We start from the raw sequence: 27,021 nt of genomic DNA, 5'->3' as shown, positions 1-27,021 counted from the left end.
AAGGATGCCCACCCACAAATACAGCCAAATGTTTCTTGTGGGGCGCACAAGAATCCGGAGGCACTGCCGGCAGGAATCATGTCATTTTAATTTACAATGTTCAAGCAGTGAAATATTTCCTCTCAGTGATGTACGGCAAAACGGAGCTGTTTGCATTTCCATAAACATGGTCATAATTACCGACGTGTCTGATACTGAGAAAAAGCCAGATTTAGTAATCATGATGAAGCGGCATAAACAATCCAGTAATGATCAGATCATCATTAAAATCAAGACATACTCAGCCATCCTGTGGGCGTAGGAGTAGCTGGGATTGATGCACCGGAAACACAGTCTGTCACTGCACCACTGATCTCTGACTCTCGTGTTAAGGAAAGAAGAGAGTGGGACGGCCAGCCATAGAGAGCAATGTGCTCAAATAACACACCCTGTCAGCTCAGCCCGCCCTGCCAGTTTGATTAAACTATGTACATCAGCGGGCCTGCACCCTAGAGGCCCTGAGTAACACAAGGGCACGGCTTGGTGGAGTGGGTCAAGGGTGTACACTGCTGCATTTTACCATCACTTTTCACTACAGGTTTGTGTCAGAAAATAATACAGACACAGGTAGGCAGAAGTGGAAAGATTTCAAGTGCAATTCTGTGGTGCCAAGAGCTGTGAGAGTGTACCAGCTGGCCTGTGAATGTTTCAGACCCACTGTGCTGCTGATGAATCTCCGCTCAGCTGTCTTACCAGGGAGTGTTTTATCTACCGTGCCACACCTGCCGAACAAGATATTCTCAGAATCCATCTCCTTCTCACCCATGCTGATGTTAAAGAGTACTCCCTGTAGAATCTCACATGATGCCTGAGCCAGGCTGGGAGGCCTGACCCAGATATGGCATCCCAGCGTCACACACAGCAGCCAACAATATCAGTAAAGCTCTGCATCTCTCACACACTTGCACACAGCTCCTTTTTTTTTTTCTTGTTTCTCTTTCCCACCCCCATTCTCTCTTAAAAAAAACAAACAAAAAAACCCAAAACATGTAGAGCCGCACAAAAAGCTCTCCAGGGGAATAAGAATGAGAAGTTTGCTAAAAGAAGAAAAATGTGTTGAGTACACTAAACAGTGTGGCTGTGGAGATATTGCTCCAGTTGTTCGGCAAATTTGTTTTTTTTACAGTATATAATTATGATAATTATAGTAATGTTCTGGAAAACCGTTGGGAGAATAATGGTGTTCATTTACCTCAATGGCAATGCTTTAAAGAGTTTAAACTCTCCTAGGTAAAAATTAGCAGCTCTACAGTTCCTCTCTAAATGCAATAAACACCTCTGGTGTTTTTCCTCGTTACATTTCAAAAGGTTCTCTGAAGATCACTGCACACAGTTTACGGGGAATGAAATAAAAACAGATTATGAAATATACACAACATATCTCTGAATTTCCTTTTGGGTGCAAGCCGGTGAAAGTGCCACCTTTGAGTCAGTGAACTCAAATGAACCACTCCGACTGGGAAGTTAGGTCTGTGGTGAGTGACCTTCACCAGAGCTGCACAACCCGAACCTTTTTTCATCCTTGCGACCAATTCCATAAAGACACAAGGAGAAAGATACTGTGAAGTAAGCACCGGTAAATCCAAGCGGGCCACTCAGAATGAGAAATGCTATGGGTAAGAATGGGCTCATTTATCAGCATTAAGTCAAATAAGGAAGAGATAGAGAGGAGTGGTGGTAGTGGAGGGTTGGGGTGGGTGGGGGAGATAGTGGGGGTTGAGTATACATCAGTAGGACAGAGGAATTTAAAAGAGACATCAGTAGATAATAACTTCATCCTCCTTCATCTTTGCCGAGTGTACAGCGGCTTGTGGTACCACAATGGGCTCAGCAGACTCTTCAAAAAAAAGACAATGGAAAAAAATGACTGTATGATAGACTTTAGTGGGAAACACACGCTTCTTTAAGTTCCTCCCGGCTCTTTTAATTTTATCAAATGGCCTGTATTTAGAAAATGAGATTAAATTCAAGCAATCAAAATAGCACAGAGGATTTATCATGTCGTGCTAACACAGATTGATTGCTCTTTCTGTCTCACACATAAATACAAATGTGTGCTTGTTGCCTCTCTCTCTCTCTCTCACACACACAGTCTCGCTCCTTCACCATAGCGAAGGCACCGTCATTGACAGCGGCCGTGACAGATTTGTCAGTGGGCGGTGGGCGTGGGTGAGTTGATGTAGTGTGCGTGGGTGGACATGATTTAGTACACACTGAAGCTTACCGCAGTGAGACACCATGGCACTACTGGTGGTACAAAATTGTCAACATCTAGGTAAAGTCAGCATAAGATTATAGCTCTTCATCCTCAACCAGTCTTTATTCTTGCTCTTAGAACACTGTTATTCAGTGGTGTGCAGCTCCTCATGAGATCCTCAAGAATCTCTCTGAAAGGGGATTTTACTTTACTCAGTAGATGTAAGTTGGCTTCACATTTGCAGAAATAATATAATGAAAAACATTAATTAAATTAACTAAAATTTGGCAGTGCCAAAAAAGCCATCATTTTTTATGCTGTTTTGCTATTTTAGGGATTGATACTGATGTTCTTTAGTAAAAATGAAAAGTAAAACCCTCCACAAGTTTTCCCAGCACCCCTCTGGTCAAACTACTGTGCACACAGGATATCCTATATATCATATACTCTATGTGGTGGACAACAGTACAATAACTTTGGATTGTGACTGTGTAGTGAACACTGAATCCTCTAGGAATCACTAGAAGAACTATAGTTATAGTTAAATTGTTTTTTCATGATTGTCAAATTGTGTTGCTTTACTTGTACAATGAAACTGTGACATGACTTTTATTCCTCATGCATATCTTTTTCCCCCATTTTAATTCTTTATTTAATTTATTGCAGATGTTTTTTTTTAAATAATTTCAATGCCTTATGTAAGGCACATTAATTACTTCTGTGTTTAAAAGGTGCTGTACAAATTAAGTCAATATAATTTGAGATTCTTGTGGAAACATGTTTTTATTAGTAAGTGAACTATTGTTTACCATTCATAACGTTACAGAATGTCTTACAAGTTACATGAACATAATGAAAAAAAAAAAAAATCACAATAAAAATCGCCAAAACAGGAGTTGCAATGTGTTCATATGACAGCAGCAATATGTATAGCTCTACTTTGATTAAAGGTCAACTCTCTCCTTTGTGCCTGAGATAGAGTTTGCTCTCGGCTCCAGCTGGGGTTCTTGACACCATCATGCCACGGTTTATTCCCCTGCTCAGGAGGACAATCATCTTTCAACCCTGCAGTGCTCCTTGTAGCGAGGGCACAGAGAATAAATCACTGCTGCCCAGTCCACAGACATGGGAAGGCTGTTGACAAGTTCAAGAGGGGCCCCAGGGTGCTGTCCAGAGAGGGAGTGAAGGGTCAAAGCTTCACGAGTGGGTTAGTAGGTCAACTCCTGGGCAGGTAGATAGGTTTTGGTATTTGCTTGTGCACTGGCCAATTCAATGTGACGCACAGTCAAAGTACTGTGTGAGTTAGGATGGCAAACAAATTGAGGGCTGCAGCCACATTTATACCAATGCCAGAATTAAAGGCAGGACTGGTAAAAACTTTGCATCTAAGAAGTGTCAGCTTTTTAAACACTAGAGTTCTGCTCACATCAGCATTTAAAACTGCAAACTGAATTCATTTTAATGAAACTAACATGATCAGTGGATGCAAAAGCAGAGTAAATCCACACAAGTTTTCTGTACCAACTTCAACTTTGACAAATGTTATTGTAGTTTATTTGCGATGCTGCACCATGAACTACTCCACAACAGAGGGATGGTTTGCAGACAGTTATGAGGAAGAAGTGGATAGTACAAATATGTCTTTTCAATTAACTCTGAACTTATTGTCCCTTCAGGAACCCAACGAACAAGCCTGCTAACAGGCTCAGACAGCTTTTTAGAATGAAAAGATATATACCTGAAATGCCACGGTGAAGTAATGGCCCAGTAAAAACAAAATTAAAAGAATCTTGGAATGCATTTGTGACTGACTAGCACCACCATGCTCCCTACTGGCTTGTGTGTTAGCAGTTAGAGTTAGCTACAACCGTTTACCATGTGGCCATGTCAGCAGTCCCTATGTCACCAAGCTACTAGAGGTAAAATATTTCACACACGCAGATGAAATTTAATGTGCCACTTTGTGATGGGACCAGGGACAAATTATTTTCCTTGAAACACGAAAATCTGCAAAAATAGGCCTTTTTCACGTCAGACATTTTGACTCGTCTCAATAGTAAAAGCACTGGTGTTACTAATAACATTAGCAATGGCTCTGTTCTATTGAAGTGCCCCCATGGCAGGGTGACAGTCAGGCAGCATGCACAACACCAGGGCCCAGAAACCAAAGCAGCTAAATTGAATTCAGTCATCAGATTAATTCTATTATTTACTTCTGTTCCTTTCCCACTGTGACAAGCCAAAATGTCTTACGTGGAAAAGGCCTATGGATAACAAGATGTTCATCCAACATCTATATGTGTACCCTATCTGTTACCTAATTTAACATAAATACACATGCGCCTACACATATTTTAATTTGTTTACAAATCCAAACAAGTGATATAATAAAAAAAACTGCATAGGGAGGAAATGAAATGGGAGTGGAGCAGAACCAAGTTCCTGCATGGTGACCGCCAGTACTTTAGGTACGTCAGTGTTTTATTTCTTTGTTAGGAAAACACTTTGTGCTGCCTCATTCACATTCTCCAAATTACTGTAAAATGATGAATAGCGATAATACAGCACAAAACCAGTGGCTTGGATTTATTTTGAAAAATTAAAATTACTACTTCCAGGGCTGGATTAGTGGTCCCAGCTCCATTTGACCATTAAATGTGCCTTTAAACAATAGCTTAAAAGCTTTCACAGATAACAGCACATTTTCTCAGATGTTCCAATGATAGCAATTACCAAGGTCTGTTTATATATATATATATATATATATATATATATAAAGCTGCACTCTCTATTTGCAGTCTGAACAATTTCAGCCACTATGCAGTTACAGTACAAACACTGCCTAGACATTTGTTATTAAAGCAAAGAGAAAGCCTTGCAAAACTTTCACAGCCAAAGAAGTTATTTCAATCATGGGGCTCTAATGAAAGCGTTTGAAAACTAATTCCCAGTCGCATCTTCCCTCTTGTCTAATACCCGGATTAACATTTTTGAGACATGGCATTTTTTTCCTTATCAGCATAAGACAGTAGGAGATAATTACATGCCATAGCAGTCTATTGCCTGTACAAGAAGTCTTCAGCTGCTGCAATCAATATCAGTTATGTTGAGATGGATAAACAATTTGGCTGTTTAGAAAATAGTGAGAGCTTCATGGGTATCACGGCAGGTGGAAACATGATTCATTCCAAGCTGTTAATGAAAACTCAGTGGTATGTTTTAATATTATTTCAAACTAGTCTATAGGGGCTTTTGAGATACCCAGACAGACTTTCATTACAGCTTTTTACAGTTAATATCCACAACTATGACTCTCTGTCTGTATAAACATCTATGAATATCTGTGTAGGCAGACACAGATGAGAATGTGTGCTTCAGTAACCCCTCAGAAGGATTTATTATAGTGTACAATAATAAAAGAATTTAATCAGTTGGAACATATTTGGACATATATCTGGTGTTTCTCCTACTTAACCTTTGACTTTCTGACCTGCTGTCTCTCTGGTATTCGTTCCTCTGCATCAACGACCTTCGCTAACTCTTCTGATTCTCAACACAAGTCGTCTGATCCCGCTAACACATTCAGATTTAAGCATAGGGCTTTTTCATTATAGTAGTGACCTTATTAATTCATGATCAATTTGTTTACTTGAAGTGTGCTTGAACCTGCCAAGTCAATATCACCTTTACTAATAATAAAAATGATGTCACTGCAGTGAAAAAAAAGAACCCTGTTCAACAACACATCAACAAGATAACATCATATTAATTCAAGCATTGTGCCTTCAGTATTATACATACTCATCTACACTAGCTGTCACTGATTGAAACTTGGCTTTCGAAGGCTGAATCCCCTTCCCATTTAACTCATCAGTTGCATTGATAAATAGCAGTGAATTGTGTCTATTAGTGAGAGCTTCATTTAAAAATGAAATTCTTATTTAGTGGTAGATGGAACCCATTTTATTTATGAAACCAACTAAATTCTATGTTACAAAAACTATGATAAACATCCTCTTTGATTAAAAAGTCAAAGGTACAAACTGGTGTATGTTAAATTTTCAGGGGTGAAGTTAACTACAATTCCCAAGGTGCATAGCTACACTCAGTCACTGAACCTAAAATTCTGTCACTGAATTTCACTGAATGGCGGACAAAGATTACAGTGCTGAGAAAACAGAAAACACAATCTACAGCTTAAATCACTATACTTCTAAATTATGTGTCAGTTTTGACAGAATTCAGCAGCTATGGTGCGACATTGCAATGACCAAGTTTTTTGAATTCCCAACCAATACAGTAGGCGCCTCTTACTGGTGTCTCTATAGCAGCTGCGCCCAAGGCTCCCTGGGTATTGTAGTATTTAGACCCATCTGCCATGCTAACAGAAGAGAAGAAGGTGAGATTATTCTGGTACCTACCTCTGGTCTACTTTTAGCTTGAATGCTTTTGCCATTCTTCTCTGACTTCTTGTACAACAAAACTATATATATATACTGTACAGCAGGGGTCAGCAAGTACATTTGGCCTCAGGCCAATTTTTTTCCTAACTCATTACATGGCAGGCCAGAACTATTTCTATTTCAGAGGTCTATCAAGGAAGCGACAGAACATTTTGAACTTCCTGTCAGAACTTTTCATAATAAAAGCTAAAAGCTTGTTTGAACTAAAAAAAAAACCCAAACATTCTTGCACTTTTATTTTGTAGATAAAATCGCTACAGAGGAAGCAATTCTGTGGGTAACTGTTTCTGCTATGACAGAGATGTATTGTTGAACCAGGTACTGCTCCTGATGTGACACTGTTGTGACTGTCATTCACTCTCAACGTGGATAAAAGTATAATAAGCATCTCAGGCGGGAGGAGATTCTCTATTTAAATATATGCCACATCTTAATGTGAGACTGTCAGTTTGATATTGTTGCCGACCACTGCTGTACAGTATATACATATATATGGGATATAGGAATGTCATAAGAACCGTACCCTAAATGTTGTAGGCACTAGAGATGTAACTCTTCCAGGAATGATGAGGACAGTGTAATAATCCTACAAGTCATCTGAAATCAAACACAAAGAAGACAGAAGGCATAGTAAACAATAACAACACATGGAATGGCAGCAGCAAGTTCAGATGCAGCAACAGGTCCACTGAGACTTGTGGGGAAAAAGAAAAAAGGAAAAAAAACACACAGCGAGAACAGTGTATGGAGATATTTTGTCTTTTACACGGATCATCAGGGAAAAGTTAAACAACAAAAAAACACTGTGCAAACAGTGCTGCAGAGCATTTCATATGAATGGTAGAAACACCTACAACTCATGTAAGTGGCTCACAGACAGGCATCTGAATCTGTACACAAAATTCAGGTGAGAGAATTTCAGGTGTTAACTTTATATTAACAGCATGTAACAATGTTACTGTTATTGTTTGTGAATTGTGACAGCTGGCATCTGTTGTAGCAGCACTCCACACTCGTTCACAAAGGCTAATGTTAGCTTGTTTATGCTAAGATTGTGACAGCTCATAATGTGAGCTGTGTGCTCACAACATTAGCAGGCTACCATCATCACCGTTCAGTCTGTCAAAATATAACGCAGACTTTTTAAATGAATTTTTTCACACCTTGTGTCTGTCACAGTGTTTGTCAATATAAAATGCTGCTTGTACACTGACTATATGGAGATGTGTTAGCACACTGTGTGTGCAGCAGCCTCTGTTGTTTTGCGCTTTGCAGTGGTATCGAATTTGGTATTGAAAATTATAGAATTTCATCGGTATTGTTACAGACTACCAAATCTCTGGTATTGTGACATCCTTACTATGGCCTGGATGTTTTTTAATGACCCTTTCTCTGTAAACTGAAAATCCCAGGGACGCTTATGGTCACAGGATTGCTGAGATGCTGGAGGCATATCAGGCACCTGTCAACACCAAATTCGAATCACTTTTCACTGAATCGCTGCATTTGCCGTGAGACTGAATGTGAATATCAAATGTGATCAAATTGCAAAACAGTACACACCTTCCAGGGGACACAGGGGGAGGCAGAGACCATCTTCATTCAGAGTAGGTTTCAAATTATTGAACAGTTTTCAGAGAATACTAAACAGGAGCTGAGCATCTGTGGTTATCCAACACAAAAGGAGCATTTTATTCCACCAAGTCATCCATGTTTCATAAAGCAGTTCTCCACAGAAGAAACATTGAAAACGAAGTGCTTCATGAAATTCTTATTTATGTTGCCAGATAACAATCCTCAAAAATGTGTCTTTTTACAAGGAAACTAGCAGTACCACCTTGTGGTTGTATGCCTCTGTGAACCAGTCAAGTTGCAGGAAATATGTTCACATTCTCCCTTTCCTTTGTTATAGTGTTGAATAATGGCCAGAAGAGTTTTTGCTGAACATTATGATGTCACAGTGAAGTTGTACTTTGACTGATTGAATATAAAATATCATCACTTCATCATTTTATCCCATTAGACATTTGTGGTAAATTGTGTCATAATTAGTGTACAAATCCTTGAGTTATGGCCAAAAATGTATTTTGCGAGGTCACAGTGACCTTGACCTTTGACCACAAAATTCCAATCTGTTCATTTGTGAGCCAAAGTGAATGTTTGTGCCAGACGTGATGAAATTCCTTCTGGGCGTTGCTGATATATCTGTTCAAGAATGTGAGGTCACTGTGACCTTGACCTTTGACTTTTGATGATCAAGATTCGTCTTTGAGTACATGTGAACATTTGTGCAAAACTTAAACTTTAAACTTTAAAATTTAAAATTCCCATAAACCATTGCTGAGATAAAGCGCTCACGAGAATGGGACGGACGGACGGAGGGATGGACAGCCTACAGACAAACATAATGCCTCTGCCAACAGTATGGGGGCGAAAAGGTGCAAGTTTGATGTAACTGTGCATTTTTCTAATAACACATTGTTGGCATAGGCATGAGCTTAACTGATAGTGACAAGTGCCAAATCAGTAAGTGAGTTAAGGAAGTTTTGAAATTCACAGCAGATTGTTTCAGATATTCAACACTTCTGAAAATCCAAGTAGCATAAGGCACATAACGCTGAACCCCCCTCCAGTCCAGGAACACATGCAGCCTTGTATGGCAAAGCTATTAACATAAACATTGATAATGACTTCTCACTGAGGAACAGGGGCCCACAATGTGTTTTCCACAACAGCTACACCATCCAATTATCTACAGATGTCAACTTCACAGAATGCTGGTTCACCACATCTGTTTGTTGGTGGGAGATCTCATTATAACAAGCCTGTTTCAGACCCCAGCATCAAGCGCTGTTTGGCACATTTTATTGCAGCATGTTAAGCATTTACGACAAACATTCCTGACTGCTGTAAAAGTTTGCATGTTAGACTTGATGCCCTCCAACAGTCAATAAAATTCTCTTCATCGCTGCCGATTACAGTCAACGGTTTCCATGTTGACCTCTCCTTCACACTGTATCACAACACTGTATTTCAATCACAGAATAGTTTTGTAAAAATATATGAGGCTGAAATCCAACTTGATGAATAAACCAGAGCTGCAACTAACAATTATTTTCATTATTGACAACTTCTTTGACTACTCAATTAATTGTTTAGTCTATAAAATGTCAAATGATAGTAAAAAATGCTCATTACTACTTCCCAGAACCTGAGGTGATGTTTTCAAATTGCTTGTTTTCTGCAACCGACAATACAAAACCCAAGAAATATCCAGTTTAAAAGGACATAAAAACACAATAATGCTAATGGATGTTTATAACTTGGGGTTAAAATGTCTATATTCTGTCTTCATCTGCATTCTTAACAATCAAGCTTGCTCTTAGCAATGTTTCCAGATTTCAGCTATTCACTAGGTCACTACATTGTTATTGTTAGCAAGATGATGAACAAAACTCTAAACAGACCCAACAGTAATTAACAATAAACTCACATTACAGTTATTATTTTGATTCAACCGTAATGTAAAAGAAAAGATGAGGGTTTCACTGGTATTCAGAAAAACCCAACAGCAAGTTTCACAATGTGGAAAACAACAGAGTCACTCCTTGAAATGGAAGCCAGAGTTGCCTGTCCCCTGTGGGGAACGTTCAACACCACGGTATCTTTGAAAATACACTCCTCTCCCAAATTACAGAAATTGCAAAGTAGACATTTCCAAACGTCAAGGACACAGTGGGAGCATGTGTGTGAAACCTGGTATAATTTCATTATACCATCAGGACATGCGATGTCAAGCGGAGGTCCCATGCTGATAATATAATTGGCTTCTTGTATGGCAGAAGCAAAAGCATGACTTCGTGCACCCCACGAGAAAGATGAGGATACTGAAAAGGAGCAGGAAAACCTTGTTGATGTGCACACGTGCATACGTCTGTGACAAGTGTTAGCAAGTGCAGTGTTAGCAAGTAATTACTGCGTCCACAACAAAAAGAAAGCAAGAGCAAGCAGTGAAACAAGAGTTTGAAGGTTGTACTTATTTACTCCGAAACACTTAATGCTTGTAATGTCAGTGTAGTTTTAAAAGATTCCCCAACTTCTTGGAGTGCAGATTTCCACAAACTGGACCTTGGAGACGCCACGCTGCATTTTATACGCCCATTCTGAGTCAAAACCGAAGCCCCTTAGGTTCACAGCATAAATCACTGTTAAGTTGGAGGTTTGTGATGAATTTACACACTCAGTTTGCAAACGGTGCCTTCCATAAGGATCTTGTAAGCATGGCGGCAGCAAAAACATGACCTTTAAAAGCTGCTTTGTTGAGCAATCCATTCTTGCACACACTGCAGTACCCAGCCTCCGTGTCCCCTGTAGAATCAGGTTGATTGAGCATGGTCTAAATTGGATCAACCATATCTTGCAAGCCGGAGCCCAGGGCCCGTTAAATCGCCTGGGCTACGAGGCAGCCAAATACTTGGCTATTTAGTTGGCGGGACAGTTTCCAATCCAAAGGCTGGAAGAGTTATAAACCCAGGAGTCTCTGAGATTGCCTGCTGCCATATTGCATTGCTCATTTTAGGTATGATGTCTAGCTGCAGATCATGCTTGAGAACTTTATTGTCAGAAAATTTTCAGTTAGGTGGGGTGTATCATTACTCCATGCTATCCACATAGCAGCAGAATTAACAAGAATGATAATATCTTTTCTCGGCCATCTGTCAAACAAATAGTCCTACAAATAAAGTTTGCCATACCCACCAAATTAGCTGAATTTTGTGTCTGTTTATGCAATTTAGGAAATTACTCATCTCATTAGTATTGGACATCCACAGGGGAAGTGTAGATGGACAGCCGCGGTGTATCAAAAGCTCTAAGCCCTAACTACCCTCAAGAGTCACATTACATGAAAGAGAGCCAAATTTACAACCATACTTGGTGCCGCACTGACTACTAACTGTCTGCACCAATAAAATAGCCTCTTACCCTCCCTAAATGTAACCGCTGTAGAAGCTATTAGTATCAATCAGATCTCAGTGGAGAAAGCCATTTGTGAGAAAATGAGGCTCAAATCAGCTCTGCAAAATAAAATTGATGTGAAATATTAAGATTTATCACTGCTCTTCAAACACCCACCCCACCCCACCACCACCCCACACACACACACACACACACACACATGTCCTTCTTCCTGTTACTTTCTCATTGCTCCCTCTCTTTTCTCCCTCTCCTTTCCTAAGTGTGCCCCTGCACAGAGTGCTTGGCCTGGGTTGGGCAGACAGTTGCACAGCTGGGGGCTAATGCAGAGGGTGATGGATGATGATACAGGCGTCAGATGGAGATGTGCCATGGGAGATTAATCCCTAGCAAAGTCAGAGGGCTCCTGAGACTTTAATTATGCCCCAAAAAGAAGAGAAACAAGGGGAGAAAAGAAGTGAGAAACTCTGTCACATTAATAATTTATATGCAGCAACAGAGCGATGTTTTTTATTTCAGCTGAGGGACTGTCGTTTCCCAACTGCATGGGACTTCTGTAAGACCGGTCCTCACTGTGACTGTGACTGGTGGAGGTTAATGTTATAATGGTGGCATTCAGTAATAGTAATGGCACGGGAGAGAAAAGTGAGAGAGCAGCATCATAGGAAAAAGTGACCAAATCACTTTTTCCTGAGAAGGTAATAGCTGCACATGGCCACCTCTTTTTTTTTTTTTCATTGTCTCCAAATGAGTGTCTCAGTTCCTAATAAATGACTCCTCACAGTATCCATCCATCCGTTAGCCATACCACTTCTCCTTTGAGGGTCTCAGCTGACATTGGGTGAGAGGTAGGATACACCATGGACAGGTCGCCAGACTCACATTCACACCAATGGGCAATTTAGAGTTGCCAATTAAGCTAACCTAATGTCTTTGTACTACCAGAGGAAACCCACACAGGCACGACCACTGCACCACCGAGCCGCCCTTCTGACAGCAGAGACAGACAATTATGAGATAGACTGAAGACTACAAGAGTTTCTGAAAGAGAATATTAATGTTGACCATGTTTGATCCCACTTTGTTGTGTGGCTGGGGAGCTACTGAGCCCCCAGGTAGGTGTGCAGGCTACTTGTTTAGGTCACTTGGGATTAATAATGGTAGAAAAAGAGACCAACTTTCTGCCTTTAGCTGACATGCAGTAGAGTGAAGACAGGACTTCAGTCATGTTTGGTCATTAGAGAGTTTTGTCTTGAGAAAAAACTGACAAATATGCAGTAATGATGTTTAGCAAATGGCAAAGATGTGTATGTAATGGTGCATAATATCATTTGCAATGCAAAATTTTATATTGCAGCTGTATACAAGTAGCTAATGATATTATCCTAATTGTTTCCACTATATGGTGTCTGATTGCATTTTATTAAAATTAAATGCAGAATGATTTAAATGGGGAAAAACACTATATGCAGCACTGCTCATTCACTTGTATGCTATTTGGGAAAGGTTTGTGAAAGTATATTGCATCTCCATGTGGGATAAATGAATGAGTAAGTGCTATTTTAACTCCGGTAATTTGTAATATTTGAAAAAGGCCTTCAAGTACAAACAAGCTCATTTGTTTTCCTATTGAAAAGTCATTCCAACTGCTGCTTACAGAAATAATTTTAGTATGCCTCTAGTCTTTGCGAGGCCATTTGAACCCATTTAGTTATATCTACTTGGTCAATTACCGATAACAATTATCTTTATTGTGTTAATAAACCATCACAATTTAGTCAATATGTATTGGAGATATGCCTCATTGTACAGTGTGTGGGTTGACTGCTTAACAGCCTTCTGCATGATTTATTCCAAGGGGCAATTATGGCAATAATGCTGTAATGGGCTGAAGACAAATAGACAAATAATGAGACAAAGAAATCAATAAATAAGAAATGGGCATGAAATAAGCACATACACACAATTACAGACACACACACACGCACACCGGATAAAGAAAATCAGGAGTTGACATTGGCAGACTGCCCTGTCCTGTATTCAGCAGTCTGATGTGCAGACTGACAAAGAGAGACAAAAAGAAGCTGTTAGTGTGTCTGACTCATGCAACTACACATCCCTGCCTAATGGGGGCCACCATTATTCGACATGAAAAGAAGGGTGAGACATACGGAGCAGTGTTGCCTTTTGAGATACCTTGTGAACAAGTCATCCTCACCGTCATCCTCTCAACAAAGCAGACAGTGTTTGGTCATGTTAAGTCAGAGTTTTGTTTGTTTAATTTTTTTTTTTCTACTTTCAATCTTGGAATAAAGGAACACTTTTGATTCCTAGTTTGACACTAAACAAAAATGTGGACCCTGAGGGTTTGAAAGAAAAAGTGGCAGAGAGCCACTTGTGAGAATGTTTTTATTCTCACAAGCAACTAGAGTTACTTGCTTTCAAAATATCAAGCATTTTATCTATAGAATAAAAGCAAGTATAAAAAAAGCCTATTTTTCATTTTCTGATCTAACAAATGTGACTTGAATTGATGCTTTTCAATTCTTATTTCAGCCAGAGCGAGCACTGACATGCAGTGCAAAACTCTGCATGTTTGAGAAAGGAACAAACTATCAATCAAAGCTTCAATGGACTAAATGTGAAGATAAGGTCTACTAAGAAAACCTGATTCCCCCCCCCCAATCATTGACACTGCAGCTAACACAAAGTCAAGTGCTCTGGCTAGTTTGCATAAAGGCTATCAAAGCGAAGCAGCGGGAAGCACATCTTTGTCCCTTTTTGCCTCACCGATTTCTCTGATGTCACATGTAAAGGTGGCTGCTATTAATTTGACCAGCCTGGGATGATAAAAGGGCAGAGGACTCTGACTAGTTTAAGTGGAGCTCCAGAAATTAAAATTGGTGGAGGGGTGATAGCATCAGGAGCAAAACGATTGGCTGGAGCGATAAGGCAAAGGTCCACTAGATTGGACAGAATGAGGAGTCTGCAGTTCAGGATGACAGAGGTGATGGAGTGCTGTGCTGTGTATGATGGGGGTGGATATGTCACCTGCCCTGGCTTCACTCTCCACAGGGGAAAACCATTACTATGATCGATTCCTCTTTGGTATTGGCTCTCTTGTTGTTCTGTCTCCGAAGGAAGACCCCTAATATTCTGGGAGGTGGTAAACAAAGACCCAGTAGCTTCTTAAACACATTGCCACCTTAGGACTGCTGCTTAGCACTCAGTTGTGTAAAAGACATATTTTCCATAAGGACAGCTATGGGACTATTATGGTGTCTGCATTTAATCTTCATAGAAAACAGTGCTGTCATGACTTATCATTATTACTCTCTTCATCACTACCATCAAACTTGTCTTAAGCTCATTTTGAAAAATCACCAGTGAAATATCTGTCTTTTTTTCTTCTTATGCTAATCGCCTCATACTGTACAGCACTTTCTACAGCTTCAAAACAGTCAGATTTCTTCTACAGCTCAGTTGGACCTTGAATCAGTAATGGATAAAAGTAAATGCTGCAATTTATTGTTGGTATGTCACACAGATAACAATACAGTATTGAATGGTTCCCAAGCAAGTACCATGTAAAAGCCTTAAAGGCAAGGTATTGTGTGGGGGTATTAGTCAAGGCCAGCATATTCTCCTGCTGAAAGGGAAAGGGAAACAAAGCATTCCTACAACTGGGTCAGACAGACTCCCGCTATCAGTGAGAATGAATCACTGTCAGATGTGACAAAAGAAAGGATTCAGAAACATCTATTGAGACGCGCACTATAATTGATCATTCTGAGATTTTTAATTAGCCTGGTGACTTGAAGAGTTACCTGGTTGTAGGCCCCTTTTGAAAGCAACGTTACATTTCACTCTTCATTTCATTACATTGTTGCCCCAATCAAAAACGAAAGACTGATTTTGCCTTTGTATTTAAGCACTGCTTCGCTTCATAATCCGCTGGGAGTTGTGTATCAAATACTGCTTGGCATGAAGGTTCACTGACTCCTGGTGGGCTATATGAACAGATAAATCCCTTACAGTATATTTGTTGTAATCCTCTGCTCATGATCTTTCCTCTTCAGACCTCCGGCGCCACTGGCCTGCTTCTGAGGAATGGGGGAAACGATCTGTGCAGCCCCGAAAGAAGACCAGCGGAGATCAGTCTGAACAATGCTGCACTGCTTCTCACACCCAAAGCTCTCTGTGAGACCCACAGATATTACTTTGTTATACAGCAGCCCTAAAGCAGTTCCTTTGAACCGTCAGAAATCTACTGTACTTCTTTGTATGCAGTTGCCTGTGTTTTTGCCCCTCTATACATCTTTACTATTTTCTACAAGGCTTGCTCGTGCAACTGTTCCAAGTCGCAATCATCAAAAACCCACTTAAATTGTAGTAAATTGTTTGTTTCAACATGATGAATGCCACCTGTTCTTGAGTAGGTGCACATTTGTGAGATGTGATCATAAGCATAATGGACGCCCACGAACTGTTGTGTACGGCTTCCATTTGTGGGCAAGCTATCCGAGAGAGTGAAGAGAGAGAAAAGAAAAGGAACTTCACACCACAGAGATTCAAGCTCTGCTGTCAGAAATCGGCAGATAAAAACACAGCAGATTTAACAGTGTCAGCAGTCATATTAAGGGTCTCGACAGAATTAGAAAATATTAATAAGCTGCAAAGAATGTCATCGGAGCGGCGACATACTGTGACAGAAATGAAAGAGAGAATCAGTTGACATGAAGTAAGAAAAAAAAGTAAGTAAGTGAGTAAAAAAGTTGCATGCAGAGATCGCATGTAGAAAAGTGATAGTGGACGTGCCAGTCATGCAGACAGAAGATGAGAAAATATTAGTGCATATAGAGGGTGATGCCACACTTTTGAGACCCTAAGGCAGCAGCCAGAGTGAGAGAATTTTACAACCTACTGAAGTGCAGCATGTGAGTTGTTATGCCTGGAAATGGCAATAAAATTAAAGAAAAACACTGTCGATCCTCTCAGTAAGTTAGCGAGCCCTGATGATGATTATGATGATGATATGGTAAACAGATTTGATTTCAGGGTCGTGATTTAAAAATTCATTCAGATGAAATTCTTGAATCGAACAAGCGTTTTGGATGAAGGCGGCTCTCCACAAAGGGTCTGGACCACTTGTGAACATTCAGCGGAATCAAAAATTCTGAGCGAGAGAAGACGGGCGAAAGCCAAATTCTCTTAAATCACTTTTATGTACCACTTAAAAACAAATCTGTTCGAAGGAGAGGCTTTTGCATGAGGCCCATTGTCTCTGGCTGATGAGAGATTTTCTCTGCTTATGTGTACCACTGTTTTCACATTCTTTCATCGCAGCATGTGGAATCCAGCGGGCCTCTCTGCTTTATTTTTCTTGGATAAAAACACAGGTTTGCTGTTTATCTGTACTATCAGCATCTGGCACTTATTACAGAGGGATGGGAGCGCAAGCTTAGATTATTAGGATTACTGGTGGATTGGTAGAAGGACAGGATTCATAGCAAGGTTAATAATAGCAAATTCTCCTTTTACCCACAGAACAGCGGATAGGTAGCCCTGCAGGCTTTCCCTACATTATAAACATTTGAGCCTACCCCCACTTTAGGAATACAGTCCATGAGAAAAATCCCCCCCCCCCAGCTCTCTCCTCTGAAACTGCTTTGCTACCTAAGCTAGGGCTACCACATGTGTACAAAGATGTTCAGAAGCAGGATAATATGGCATGCACCAAGACCATGTACCTAGAGAAGCAAACAAAAGCAAAAAGGTGTGGATTTTACTTACACATTTTCCACACAGACACATAATCAACAGGAATTCCTTTTAAAAATAGAAAGACCACGCTGTTTGTTAAGCACATTTACAGCTCCAGCACCTCGCTGTTACATTTTCACCATCTTGCTATCTTGTCAGCACGTCGGTCTCTGTATCTGCCATGGTGTGTGTGTTTGTGCTAAGCATGTGCACTGTATGTGCTATTCCCCCAAGGCGGATATAAAAGGACCGCTAATCCAGAGCGACAGAGGAATAAACAAAAATCCCTAATCTCATTGATCCCTCACAAAATCATTCAATTATGCTCCACCACTGAGTGTGGCACCGTGCACAGGAGGAGAGGCAGCAAAGGTAACAATCTCTTTCTCTCATTACAGAAAGAGAGAACCAGAACTCAATGAAACATGATAATGAAATACCACACACGGGCAGACAGATAGGCAGCTCTATTCAAAAGAGGGCTGCCAAGCTGCTTTATGACCATGAAAACATGGCAGTCCGACAATGTAATGTGTTCTATAACCAGTAGCAGTAATACTTGGTGGTATCACTGGAGAGGAATGTAGTTACTCTTATCAGGGGTGGGTGGGGTGGGGGGGGGCTAGGGCTACAAAGGAGTGCTCGGGGTGTCGGTGCTCTTGTTAGAAGGGTAAGCATGTTTTTTAAAAAAAATGTCTGTGGGGTGAGGAGTGAGGAAGAGCAGAGGAGAGGGAGAGCAGGGGAGGAGGAGAGGAGAGGGAAATTTTAGAAAGCTCCACAGATATATGCACCACTAAGTGACCCAGTTTAACAGCCTAAAGCCTGCTACCTATTATCACAGGGGAAGCGTGTTTTTCTCCTGCAGCCTCAGCATGGCAGGCAGACCCGCTCTGATATCAGTGTGACAGCTACAGGGTTGCTTTTTTTATCCTGTTCATTAGAGCTTTCTAAGCGGTTGAGGCATTTGTATGTTTGTGACATTTCAGCTAGTCACATCAAAGGCTTTGGCAAAGGGGGCATGCGTGGAGCAGCTGGGGGCACGGGCCCAGCACGAGCTGGGAGCCTACAGTTGGAATTGGTTTCATACTTGCACAAAAAAAGAAAAAAAAAAAAAGGGATGAACAAACATTCCCACACACTCTTTTCTTCTCCCTCAATGTTTCCCCACAAGTAAGTACAGTTGCACCTCCAGCAGTGACCTTTGCAAAACAGGTACAAGAACCTGTTCCGCATCTGGACTTTGCAGTTCCCCCTTTTCCTCCCCTGTAAAGCAAATGTTAGTTTTAGAAGTTAAGTTTGATCAGGCCACCATTCAGTGTACGGGGCGTGGAACGTGGAGGAGCTACTCTGATGTATGGCACCAGCTGCCCGCTGCCAGATGTTGTACAGGCTGACATGCGGGTCTGGCATGAGGCTAGCTTTCAGGGCTGGCCGTGAACTAATTAATCTACTCCCGCCCCGGTTTCACAGAAGGTCACAGTGAAAATATGCGAGTCTGCGAACATCTGAATGTCTGGGTGTGTAGGAGACAGCATGCTACGAAGTGCATACTTTAACAAAAGCTTTTGTGTCTGAGAATGCGCCCATTTCCGAGCATGGCTCACCATCAGTGCGTGATTGTACGAGCACATACCTAGTATCCTCTTTGTGGGAGTATATTATGGCCGAAGAGCATGTCTGCCAGCGAGAGGATAAATTGAAACAAGATGTGCTGGCCCCTCGCTCCTTTGAAGGTGTTCCACATCATACCTCTGATTCTGTGGAGGGTAAGAGCACTACCATAAAAGGACACTCTGTTTACCTTAACCTGCTCGCGTCTGCTTGCCAGATGTTGCAAAGTTTTTCTTTCATCTCCCCACACGAACCTTATTTTTATTTTTACAGCAAGTTTGTTACTCTACATTTTGCACTGATGGGAAAAGAAGAAAAGTCAACCTTCTTCTGCTGGAGGGAGGAGAGGCTGAATTTGAACAGTATTTAATTTGCCTTCGAAAGCTCGCTGAGATTGAAGGATTTGGGTGGAGAGGCAGACAAGGTTCAATAAGTCTCTCCTTCAGCCACCCTGTACTGATGAAGACATTGATACCACAGAGATGAGAGGCTGGGGCCTATAAACATGGCCTTTGGCAAACTGACCTACACATGTCAGACTTTCCCCAAAGTCCCTGTTATTCTTACAGAAATGTTGCCTTTGGGTCTTACAAGATGATTGCTGATGACTGCTAATAGCCATTTTAAGTCATTTTCTTTTCAATTACCACAAGGACACATCGCAAAAAGGAAGTGGGAAATATATAGTATTAATGACACTTCACTCAACTTAGAGTTCACCCTGAATTAAGACCACAATTTGTTTCTGAAATAAAAACGTCATAGCTTGTAACAACGTAGCATCTCTTCAGGGATTCATTTAGCAATGGGTTTTAGTGAATAAATACAGTGTAGAGTCCATCAGAACTGTGAATTGTGTTAGCAGAGTTATCACTCTTCTAAATGTTTGCTTTTTTATAACATTTCACAGAATAGATGGTTTATGTTATGATGCACGTCTTGAGTTACTAATGTTACAGCCGGAGGAATGACATCCTTATTCAAATTTTTCAATGGTTGCCTTTCAGCTGAAGGAACATGTGGTTTGAGGTACTGCTCTCTCAATATTTTCCATATTGTTAGGCAGAAACATTGGCACAACCCAGTAGAAAAACCCAAGGTTGTTTGTTAGGCTGTTATTTTATATGTTCGACAGAAAAACTATGTCAAATGGGGAAATACCCCAAGACAAATACATGCTCAACCTTAATGTGAAACAGATATACTTTACCAGAAAGCCATATATTGCTGAAAATCAGACACAGTTTGCCAGCAAACATTCTGCCAGAGTTCCAGCCCTTATCGGGCTGTTTAAACACTTCCTGCAAATCTCTTCTCTTTTTGAGTGTAATCAAGAAGAACACTTTTCATGGAATTGGTTTTAATGTAATTATTTGTAATAAATTCTTAACCTTGGGCCTTGAGTTATTATGATTTGAAAGAGCCATTGAAATTCAGTGGCAGTTAAGACCCGTAATTACAAGACCCTTAAATGGATAGAGGGGGGAAAAATAATAACAATAAGAATAGAAGGTCATTCACTCTCGCTGCCTCATTGTCATTGCCGCCATCAAAAATGAAAACACTGATGGAATGAATGTTTTGCCTGAATGAAGGTCTAACAATGCGACTTGATTAACTGAAATAACACGGAGCAGTAATAGTTACGCACAGAAAGTAGATGTAACCTAAAAATATTGTGGTGGTTTGATATTTGTGTGTAACAGTACAGGACATTTTTTTTTTTTTTAAAGAACACAGTTTTAACAGAGGCTTTCAACAAGATTTACAAGTAAGTATGGATGCTGGTGGCCTTGATGAGAAAGAAGTGCTCCTCAAGTGGTGGAAATGAGCTCAAGTGTACAGATGAGTTTGATAATCAGCCTCCATTAATAATGCAATGATGACATCTCAATGAGTTGTGGTGCTTGAGACTGTGAAGGTAATGGTATAAATATTTTTCTTAAGCTGGAGATGACCTTTTCTGTTCTCTGGTTGAAAGGTTGATCATTTTCCCGTGTTTGCGGAGAGGACACTTCAAAGACAGCAATGTCTGACCGTGATCATAAACAGTTCTGCTTTGATCTGGGAGAGAATTATTACAGGCTATTGTTTGGTGAGCATCAAAAAAAAAAAAAAAACATGTTAGATTTTCAAGCACATTTGGCCACCCTAGTTTGCTTTGGTTCTTCACAGCACTTGCTGCTGATTTGTTATCACTTCTTTTACATCGCTGGTAGAGAGGTGTTAAATCCATTTTAACTGAGCTACTTGCTGAAGTGTTTTTTTCCTTGCCAAGGTCAGACAGAGACACCGCTAATTGCCTGCCATTCAGTGCCCACATGTCCATATTCAGGAGAAAACACTTACAAAAAACTCTTACAAAATGAAGACAACCAGCGTTCACCTTGGTTTATCACTCGGTGGCTGCTTAGATGTTTACATCCTGTCCATTATTCTACAAGACAGCCTGTATCCGTGCTTCATCCTTCTGTGCAACACCTGAAGAATAGCTAATCAAAAATAAGAAAGAAAATCTTATTCTCCTTTTGTATCCCTATTTTTGCAAATGCCACCTGAAACCCTACCCTCACCCTCCTCTTTCTGCCGCGATAAAAGTGACAATGTTTTCAAAAGGCTGCTTGATTAGGCAGCGCGCGGTAGTCGCTGGGCCCTGCGGCTGTTGTCAGGTTTGTCTCTGCACCACTGCCTCTGCTGGTGAGATTTATCCTGTTTGTTTTGGTACAGTAGCAACATGTTTCTCTCTCTCTCTCTCTCTCTCTCTCTCTCTCTGAGCAGATATGCGCCTTCACTCCCTCGAAAGAAAAAAAAAGAACACAACATTTTCACAGAAGGAGAAGAAGAGAGGCGTCGAGGCGGGTACCTGCACTGTTTCCAGGATTTCTCACTGGCAGATACAGTACATAACACTTGCGGTGCTCTGCTTTGAAGGCACTTCCACACCTTTATTTATGTTAACATTGATTCATACGGTAACACCTGCTGTATGATTGTGCAGCACAGGCACGATATGTTACATTACTGCATGTGCCGTGATTTCAGTTCAGACGCTGGGAATTTTTATGTTGGCGTGTGTGTGCGTGTGTGAGTGTGAGAGAGAGAGAGAGAGAGAGAGAGAGAGAAGAAAGTTTATGTATCAAGGTTGTGACTAAATATGTTAAACGTATGCTTTTTGCTTTTTGTCCCTTATGTTCAGTCATGTCTGCATTGATGTTCACATAGAATATTATTGTTTATACAGTATTTTTCTCATAATATAGATTAAAAAAAACAAAAAAAAAAACAAACAAACAATCGGAGCCAAGCAGACTGTTCATGTGCTTCTCACCTTCTCCAGTGACAACATGGTAATTAAAATAATGTCTGACTTGTTGAGCTTGACTCCTTGTGTGGAAGCCTTCATTTAAATCAGCCACTGCGAAAACAAATGAAAGAAACACCAGGTAACAAAGTGTGACATTACTGTGCACAGGCAGCGCGTTTTGATGCAAGCGAATATGAACCTGGTTTAAAAACATGTCACTTTCAGTGTACTGTCTCTTCAACTAACTTTATTGGCAATGTCAACCAGGGACCAGACGCAGAAATGACGCGCGCGCACAAAAAAACTGTGCGTACGTCATGTCCTGCACATGAATTGGTATTTTACGAACAAAGAATGTGCGGTGAGACTGTGCGCAGAGAGCAAGCCAGGTTAGATACAGACAACAGACAGTGTTTTTGTCTGCAAACTGATGGATTAAGGGAGTGTCTTCATTTGTGGCTAACTGTGGGAGATGAAATGAGGTTCGTGCACATGTGCCTAGTTTCTCAATGAGTGAGATTTATAAAAAGAAATCATGCATACACACGCCTTAATCATTCTGATGAAAAGAATTTCGGATGCATATTTCTGGTTTTGTGCGTACACATAGTTTTATGCATCTGGCCCCAGGATGGGTGCAACCCAAAGAACCGATCAACAGCTTTTCAAATGCAGAGGACAAAAGCATTTCAAACCATGACAGAAGTGTTTTTTTCACTGTACAGTCAGGGCTGAATGATATGCAAAAAAACATACTGTGATTATTTTCACAGATACTGCAATTGTGGTATGAGTCACAGTTTGTGTGGAAATTTCTGCATTTCATTAAATTATACATACACACACACACACGCATTAGGTGAGTTTCTGATTATTATTCCAGAGATGTATGTGGAAAAAGAAGACACTGTTCCTTTGTAGAATCCAAAATTTTCACTATTTTTCAGTTCTGGGGAAGTTCAAAATATCATCCAAATTATCTACGTTTGCAGTAAAAGATTTTCACACAACCATCCGTTTCATAAAGTAGACACATCACAAATACGGAAAAACATGGTTGTTGTTGTTCTTCCTTGAGTGGCGGGTATCTCAACTTTAAAAGACTTTAGATCATCTACTATTTTATAATAATTCATGAATCGCAGAATATTATAGATACAACCTTTATGTAGGACATAACTGGCTGAAAATAAAGATAGTAATTTATCTGTCTTAAGTCTTAACCCAGAGCAGTAGCAACCCTGGAGATAGCACTGGACTGAGCATGTATTAACTCAGACTGCCTGTTTTCCAAATGGATCCAAATTTCTCGGAAAAATGTCAGACATGATAAAAGCTGAGGCTGAATTGAGCGAGAGGAACATTTATCTACCTTCCGTATCTGCCATTCTGCACATTTATAATGATGATGATTTTGGTGTGGTTGTAGTAGAACAGATAATTTCAGGTAACTGGGTTCACTTGTGACAGTTACTCCTAACAGGGAATGCCTCAAGAGAAACCATCTGTCCAGGCTTTGTCTGACTTTCCTAATAATCATGAAAACACAGTGCACTCAGCACAGCATGGGAAAGCTACAGCACTCTCTATGACTCACATCACACACAGCCGGCGTCTCTCATTAACTGTGCCACCATGGCCATTGATGCTGCACTTGCCAGGGTTACCTATGGGCCAGTGCCTGCCTGTTTTCAACAGGGGTTCAACAAGCAGTTGCAGCTGAAGGAGTGTTTCCATCCATTGGCACACTGATGAAAATGAATGACAGCAACTCTAACGCGTGGCTTGCTGCAGGAAGTACAGGCTGCCACTTAGCATATAGCATAAAAGCAGGAGGTATATTGTCTCTTTGCGTGCATTCACAAATCCAGGACAAAGCGTGAAAAGACTGGAACTGGGGAGCAAAGGAGACAGAGCTGATCGCTGTGTGTGGCTGATCTAGCAAGGCTGACAGTCTGTGCCCATAGAGTGTGAATTGTTATGGCGCAGAAAGCTCAGCAGCTGCTCGACACTAATTGTGGGCCTCAGGTGAATTGGTAGCTGATACTTTCTAAGACACCTGAACAGCACAAGTCAGAGTAAAGCCATCATCAGAGTATTCAAGTAGAACCAGCTTTAAGTGCAAACATGTATCAGAACTTATTTGCATCATCATATGATCTGTGTGCCTCCTCACTGTGTGACATTTGGACATCTTCATTTCTCTCCTGTAGAGTATTTGGGTCAGTACAGTTCTATTTATTTGTACAATTTTTTGAAGATGTCAGACCAAAAATAGCTTTTAATGTCTTAATGGCTCGCAAGTGTTTTGTTGTTACAGTGGATATTTTGGACTATACTGGAAAAAAAAGCCTGAAAAAATACAATACAGAAAAATGAATAAAGGAACATCAGCTATTTTGCAGAAAATATGTAATGAAATCACATAATCAGACTAAAATTTTTAAAAAAGTGTGACTGCAAAGTGTGTAAAGTGTGCGCCTCATACCCAATCTGTGTGTACATTTGTTACACTGAAAGCATAAACACACACGTAGGTGTATTCCCATGTCACACACACACATACGAGTCCATAAACACACAGCATCATACTCTGAACACAGCTTTCAACCATTTTGTCAACTAATTTTCTGTTGCTGCCAAATAAATAGCATCTGACAGAGCAGCGCATGTGAGCAGGAGACAAAATACATAATTGCTTATTTATTTTCAAATTACATAGAGTCAAATAAATTGCATACGCCAAAGACGAGAATAAGCTTTTTAATCGAGTATGACCTCTCCAGTGTGGGAGTGTGTTTTTGTCTGTGCGAAAAAAGAAAACAGGAACAGAGAGAGAGAAAAGGGGGGGGGGGGGGGGGGGGGGGGGGGGAGAGTAATACTGTTTTGTATCCACTACCCTGTTGCCCTGTGGCGATGACATGGTCTGTAGGAGTTTCTCCATTAGTACGCGCTGACCTAATGTAATAAACATCCAGGGCTGATTCCTCCCAGACCATGGGTACTTTATCACAGATGATAAACCCTGTTCTGGTAAGGCTAGGGGGGGAGGGATGCAGGGGGGAGGGATGCGGGGGGGGGGGGGTGCTTAAAGGGTGAGCACAGCCGTTACAAAGGCCAGAGACGGACTGTCATGCTTTTGCGTCAGCCTCAAACCCCTTTTCTCTCTCTCTCTCTGTCTGCATTCTGCTTCAGTTGTCAGGAAAATTGGCAAGCAGTGAGAATGAAAAAAGCGGATCAAGTTGAGCAAGCTCCCAACTCAGAGGCCATGCCCAGGCATTGAAAAAAAGTAAAGGTCCTCCCTCCCACTTGACAAAACAAGTGAGGGAGAAGAAAAAGAAAAGAAACAGCGGGGTTATTTTTAGACCAGCCTTTACAGCTGTGAACATTTATACTGCAACCATAAGTCGTCAGATTTGAGTGTAATGGGATCAGCATCTGAGCGCTCGTGACCACATAGGGAATCAAACACGATGAGCAGTGCGCAGATTAGTTTCTGTTGAGAGAAGCTAAATTTCCCTCTTAACATCACTGCACTTCCAGCAGACGGAAAAGTACTGGCCGGTGGTGGTTGGTTCCGTTCAGCAGCTGAGCGTCAGATTAGCTGTACCTGTACATGAATGCTAAATGAGCTGTTGAGCATTATCGCGCCGCTCATCTCCTCTTAGCAGCTCTCACTTTGAGAGGTGGCGTGGCATCCGTCAGCAAGGAAGGTGTTTATCTTAGGAGAGATTTTGCCAGTGTGTGCGCAGGAAGAAAACGGTTTAAACTCACAAACCTTACGCACAGTCTGAACTTAACACACACACATGCACACACACACACACACATCCACACTCATCCTTTGAGCACTGTATCAATAAAAAACACTCTGGCTTGTGTTACTTAAGACTGACTCTTAGTCCTACAAAAACTAGACAGGTGGGTTCAGTATAAAAGCAGAGGAGGATTTTGTGTCCCTGTGTGGCTACAGCAACACTGAGCTTTAGTGATTAATATACCTCCCACTGTGTGCTCTCAGCTTGTGAGAACCGTGGGAAGCTCTGCAATTTGGTCAAGTGCTGGGCTCTTACCAGTGTGTTTTCACTCGTCGCTCTTTCACCTCAAGTCCACTCTCAAGGAGTCATTAAATATCTGACTTTTTGAAATGTCACACACACACACCCTTGGCTGTGTCAGTTTGTAATTCTCAGTGTGCCTGCACAGTCATTTCTGTTTCAATGCTGAAAATTAACTTATGATAAAGTGAACCCACGGGGAAAATTAAGGCTCCTACCTATTGGAAAGCAGTGGAAACTGTAAGTCAAAGCACTGTAATGTAGTTATATGCACAAGTGGCTTGAAACAGAGCTGATTACATTGGGGGTAGGGGATCAGAAGTGGAGTCGTAGCTTCTATAAATCTGTGAGCAGCCTACAGCATCTCTTCTCTGTACAGTGAGGTTGCAGTGAAATGGGAAAAAAACCAAAACACTTACTGGAGGTCTGCTTGGCAGCAATCCAGCCGACATCTGCTGACAAGGAGACAGGAGCTGACAGTGGACTTCCGCACATTACTCACCACCACTTCCTGATGACACCACAGCACCAAATAAAAGCCCAGGAACGTTTTCCCTTTCAGTTTAAAGGTGTCCAAAAGAAACCAGTGTGGTTTGTATTGTTTGTGTGGGC

The sequence above is a fragment of the Trachinotus anak genome, unplaced genomic scaffold (genome assembly GCF_046630095.1).
Source record: "Trachinotus anak isolate AG129_WGS33_773 ecotype Australia unplaced genomic scaffold, CSIRO_AGI_Tana_v1 ptg000012l, whole genome shotgun sequence".
Classification (NCBI taxonomy): Eukaryota; Metazoa; Chordata; class Actinopteri; order Carangiformes; family Carangidae; genus Trachinotus; species Trachinotus anak.
This window is presented reverse-complemented; position numbering follows the sequence as displayed.